The sequence below is a fragment of the Solanum lycopersicum genome, chromosome 11, assembly GCF_036512215.1.
Source record: "Solanum lycopersicum chromosome 11, SLM_r2.1".
Classification (NCBI taxonomy): Eukaryota; Viridiplantae; Streptophyta; class Magnoliopsida; order Solanales; family Solanaceae; genus Solanum; species Solanum lycopersicum.
In genome coordinates this window covers 23,106,978-23,112,722 of record NC_090810.1, presented here as the reverse complement: position 1 = coordinate 23,112,722, position 5,745 = coordinate 23,106,978, and the positions used below count along the sequence as shown (strand labels likewise).

The window sequence follows — 5,745 nt, the reverse complement described above, 5'->3', positions numbered from 1 at the left end:
CCTCCCTCCTGTCGCCCAACGCGCTCAAGCTCTTCGAGCGACTGCCAAAACCTAGAGCGGAAAGCGCCAAGGAATACAACAATTGACAGCCCTCCCCTCGTGCCCTGTTCACGGATCATAGGGGGATGCGCGCTGCGCTGATAACACAAATGACTCATGACAATGAATATCTCGGCTCTCAAATTGATGAAGAAGGTAGCGAAATGCGATGCTTGGTGTGAATTGCAGAATCCCGTGAACCATCGAGTCTTTGAACGCAAGTTGCGCCCGAAGCCATTTGGCCGAGGGCAGGTCTGCCTGGGCGTCACGCATCACGTTGCCCTCCCCTACACGTTGCAAGGCTGAGAGCGGGGGCGAAAGCTGGCCTCCCGTGCACCCGGCCTAAATGTGAGTCCACGTCGACGGACGTCGCTGCAAGGGGTTGTTGAAACTCAATTCTCTCGAGTTGTCGCGACTACAACCCGTCGCGCGTACGGACTCCCCGACCCTCACTACGCCACACCAGGCACTTCGACCGCGTCCCTAGGTTAGGCGGCATTACCCGCTGAGTTTAAGCATATCAATAAGCGGAGGAAATGAAACTTACAAGGATTCCCCTAATAACGGCGAGCAAACCGGGAACAACCCAGCCTTAGAATCGGGCGTCTCTGTCATCCGAATTGTAGTTTGGAGAAGCGTCCTCAACGGCGGATCGGGCCCAAGTCCCCTAGAAGGGGGCGCCGAACAGGGTGAGACCCATGTCGTGCCCGGACCCTGTCGCACCACGAGGATCTATCTACGAGTTGGGTTGTTTTGGAATGCAGCCTAAATCGGGGGTGAATTCCGTCCAAGGCTAAGTACTTGTGAGAGACCGATAGCGAACAACTACCGTAAGGGAAAGATGAAAAGGAATTCGAAAAGAGAGTCAAAGAGTGCTTGAAATTATCGGGAGGGAAGCGGATGGGGGCCGGCGATGCGCCACGATCGGATGTGGAACGGTGACGAGCCGGTCCGTTGATCGACTCGGGGCGTGGACCAATGTGGATTGGGGGAGGACAAAGCCTGGGCTCTCGATACGACCATGGAACGCCATCTCCCTTATTGTGGAAGGCAGCGCGCGCCTCCGGCGTGCTTCGGCATCTGCGCGCTCCGGACGCTGGCTTGTGGGCTCCCCATTCGACCCGTCTTGAAACACGGACCGAGGAATCTGACATGTGTGCGAGTCAATGGTCGAGTAAACCCGTAAGGCGTAAGGAAGCTGATTGATGAGATCCCCCTGAGGGGTGCACCGCCGACCGACCCTGATCTTCTGAGAAGGGTTTGACTGTGACCATACCTGTTGGGACCCAAAAGATGGTGAACTATGCCTGAGCGGAGCGAAGCCAAAGGAAACTCTGGTGGAGGCCCGCAGCGATAGTGACGTGCAAATCGATCATCTGACTTGGGTATAGGGGCGAAAGACTAATAGAACCGTCTAATAGCTGGTTCCGTTCGAAGTTTCCATGAGTATAGCTGGAGCTCGCATGCGAGTTCTATCGGGTAAAGTCAATGATTAGAGGCCTCGGCGGCGCAACGCCCTCGACCTATTCTCAAACTTCAAATAGGTAGGACGGTGCGACTTCTTTGTTGAGCCGCGCCACATAATCAAGAGATCCAAGTGCGCCATTTTTGGTAAGCCGAACTGGCGATGCAGGATGAATCGGAAGCCGGGTTAAGGTGCGAAACTGCGTGCTAACCTAGATCCCACAAAGGGTGTTGGTCAATTAAGACAGCAGGACGGTGGTCATGGAAGTCGAAATCCGCTAAAGAGTGTGTTACAACTCGCTTGCCGAATCAACTAGCCCCGAAAATGGATGGAGCTTAAGCGCGCAATCTACACCCGGCCGTCAAGGCAAGTGCCAGGCCCCGATGAGTAGGAGGGCGCGGCGGGTCAGCCGTCGTCAAGCATGGCATTCCATCATAGCCCTTGGAAAACAGATACGGTCGGACGACGTCGGGCGTGGCATGCCATCATCGCCTTTGGACTAGCAGACACAGTCAGACGACATCAGGCGTCGCATGCCATCGTCGCCTTTGGACTAGCTGACACGATCGGACGACGTCGGGCGTGGCATGCCATCTTCGGCCTTGGGCAGCACAGACGGTCGGAAGGCGTCGGGCGTGGCATGCCATAATCGCCCTTGGACAGCACAGACGGTCAGCCGTCGTCGAGCGTGGCATGCCGTCATAGCCCTTGGACAGCACAAACGGTCGACCATTGTCGGACGTGCCTACACACAACGGTCGGTCGTGGCCGTCCCGCATAGATCGTGGCTTGCGCAATATTTGTTCGATAACTAGATGAAACATGCGGATGTTCATGACGTACATGAATCAAAGGATTTTGAAACAACCCCTATGCATAACAAACATATTCATCGACTTTTTTATCTATTCTCTAACGTTTCCACCTAACGTGGCTCTTTCGCATCATTTTCATTACTTCTACGGTTCGTATGATATTGAAACATCTTTTATTTGTGCAAAGATATATCTTATCATTAATTTTAAATGTTTAGAAGTGTTTTCGAGCATTTCCGTATTTTTCCAACTTTTAATCATTATTTTATAATTTATTTTTACGCTTTTAAATTTTTTACGTCTCCTTTTAAAAATAAAAAAACTTAATAATTTTTTTATTCTAAGGTTCCCATATTTATTTCTGAATTTTCGGAGTTGATTTCATATTTTATTCGATATTTTCCCTATTTTATATATATATTAAAGTCATTTGTGAAAGCAAATGTGTGTTTGTACCTTAGAACGTGCATATTTGGGTTGTACATTTCTATTATGATTCTCTGGAAAATCAATGTCTACTCCTGTCACATGGGTAACCCTTTTTTAAGCATATATAATGGGGGGTAGAGGTGTTGAATGCAGACTGAGGTGTAAGAAGGCAGACGGCATAGGCGCCCCTTGAGCTTAGTAGGCATGCTGCGTGGTCTCTTGATGGCATGCATGGCTTGTCCGTGCTAGGCTGTTGGGCGTTTACAAAAACACATCGGCGACGTCGACGGGTCGAGTGAGGCAAAGGTAGGCGGACGTCAAGGGCGTCCTGTGGGCTTAGTAGGCGTGTTGTGTGGGCGCTTGATGGCATGCATGGCTCATCCGTACTACGCCGTTGGGCGTCTACAAAAACATGCTAGTGACGTTTGCGGGGCGGCTGAGGCGAAGGCAGGCGAACGTCAAGGGCGTCCTGTGGGCTTAGTAGGCATGTTGCGTGGGCACTTGACGGCATGCGTGGCTTGTCCATGCTACGCTGCTGGGCGTTTACAAAAACATGCTCACGACGTCTGCAGGGCGTTTGCGATGGTGGCAGGCAAACGTCATGGGCGTCCTATGGGCTTAGTAGGCGTACTGCGTTGGCGCTTGACGACATGCATGGCTTGTCCATGCTACGCCGCTGGGCGTTTACAAAAACTTGTCCGCGACGTCTGCAGGGCATTTGAGGCGGTGGCAGGCGGACGTCATGGGCGTCCTTTGGGCTTAGTAGGCGTGCTACATGGGCGCTTGACGACATGCGTGGCTTGTCCGTGCTATGATGTTGGGCGTCAACAAAAACATGCCAGCGACGTCTGCGGGGCAACTGAGGCGAAAGAAGGCGGACGTCAAGGGTGTCCTGTGGGCTTAGTAGGCGTGTTGTGTGGGCGCTTGACGGCATGGATGGCTCGTTTGTGCTTCGCCGTTGGGCGCTTACAAAAACACGCCACCGACGCCTGCGGGGAGACCGTGCTCCGCCGAGGGAACTTCTCAAGATCGGTTTATACTAGCGTTTGGTGTGGAAACTGCAGTGCTTTCGAACAAGTGGCGAGTTCTAGAGCTCCTGTTACAGCTAACTCTAGGCGTCGCACGCACGGCGCACGTAAGGCCATGTACGGCCACAGAGCTGTCCAGAGACGTCGACGGGAGCCTCAGGAAGAGTTATCTTTTATGTTTAACAGCCTGCCCATCTTGGAATCGGCTCAGCCAAAGGTAGGGTCAAGCTGCTGGAAGAGCACCGCACGTCGCGTGGTGTACGGTGCGCTCTCGGCGGCCCTTGAAAATCTGGAGACCGAATGTCGTCCATGCTGGGTCGTACTCGTAACCGCATCAGGTCTCCAAGGTGAACAACCTCTAGTCGATGAAACAATGTAGGAAAGGGAAGTCTGCAAAGTGGATCCATAACTTCGGGAAAAGGATTTGCTCTGAGGGATGGACACGTGGATCCCAGTCCCAAACCCGTTGTTGGACTGCTCGAGCTGCTCCAGCGGCGAGAGCGGGTCGCCGCGTGCCGTATTGGGGACGGACAAGGGGAATCCCACTGTTTAATTAAAACAAAGCATTGTGATGGTCCCAAAGGATGTTTACGCAATGTGATTTCTGCCCAGTGCTCTGAATGTCAAAGTGAAGAAATTCAACCATGCGCAGTTAACGGCGGGAGTAACTATCACTCTCTTAAGGTAGCTAAATGCCTCGTCATCAAATTAGTGACGCGCATGAATGGATTAACGAGATTCCCTCTGTGCCTGTCTACTAGAACGGGCTTAGCAGAATCAGGAGGGAAAGAAGACCCTTTTGAGCTTGACTCTAGTCCGACTTTGTCAAATGACTTGAGAGGTGTAGTATAAGTGGGAGCCGAAAGGCGTAAGTGAAATACCACTACTTTTAGTGTTATTTTACTTATTCCGTGATTCAGAAGCTGGGCACTGCCCCTCATTTTGGACCCAAGTCTCGCTTTGCGGGCCGATCCAGGAAGGAGACATTGTCAGGTGGGGAGTTTTGCTAGGGCGGCACATCTGTTAAAAGATAATGCAGGTGTCCTAAGATGAGCTCAACGAGAAAAGAGATCTCGTGTGTAAGAGAAAGGTAAAAGCTCGTTATATTCTAATTTCCTGTACGAATACGAACCGTGATAATTGGCTTGTGGCAGCCAAGCGTTCACAGTGACGTTGCTTTTTTATCCTTCGATGTCGGCTCTTTTGGTCATTGTGAAGCATAATTCACCAAATGTTTGATTGTTCACCCACCAATAGGGAACGTGAGCTGGGTTTAGACCGTCGTGAGACAGGTTAGTTTTACCTTTGAAAAGCCAGTGGAGCGAAGCTACCGTGTGCTGGATTATGACTGAACGCCTTTAAATCAGAATCCGGACTAGAAGCGACGCATGCTCCCGCCGTCCGCTTGCCGACCCGCAGTAGGAGCCTATGGCCCCCAAGGGCACGTGTCGTTGGCTAAGTTGCCGCAACATAAGTGTCGTAGTGACCGCCTTGAAGTACAATTTCCATGGAGCAGCGGGTAGAATCCTTTGCAGACGACTTAAATATGCGACAGGGTATTGTAAGTGGCAGAGTGGCCTTACTGCCACGATCCACTGAGATTCAGCCCTTTGCCGCTCCTATTCGTCCCCCCCACACTCCCCCTCCCCCAAAATCAAATCAAATCATTTCTAACTTTTCAAATGAGAGGTTCGCGTGCTGCTTGCATCCTTGGAAGGGGAAAAAATAACTAAGTGTTAAAATATAACTATCGGAAGTAACATGGCACGTGAAGTTCACTAGTCTACCGCTAAGTGTTGGCCTAGACGTTATACGACGGTCAAACACTTATCCAATAACTAATCCCCATTGCGAGGTTTTCGTGATGGTGAGTTCATTTATCAAGACTAATGACATGTTAAGGGACTAATGACATGTCACTATAAAAGGTTTTCGAGAGGTCGGGAGCGATTTTTAAAGCCAAGTTAGA

General features: G+C 51.2%; 1 non-coding gene and 1 pseudogene across 1 annotated transcript; both read left to right on the top strand.

Annotated features, from left to right (window-relative positions):
* The first annotated feature begins 151 nt into the window (after nucleotides 1–151).
* On the top strand, nucleotides 152–307 carry LOC112940389 (5.8S ribosomal RNA). Its single transcript, XR_003244463.2, has one exon. It is a non-coding gene; the product is annotated as a 5.8S ribosomal RNA (ribosomal RNA).
* Nucleotides 308–517: 210 nt separating this feature from the next.
* Nucleotides 518–5,403, top strand: LOC112940388 (28S ribosomal RNA; annotated as a pseudogene).
* Nucleotides 5,404–5,745: the final 342 nt, after the last annotated feature.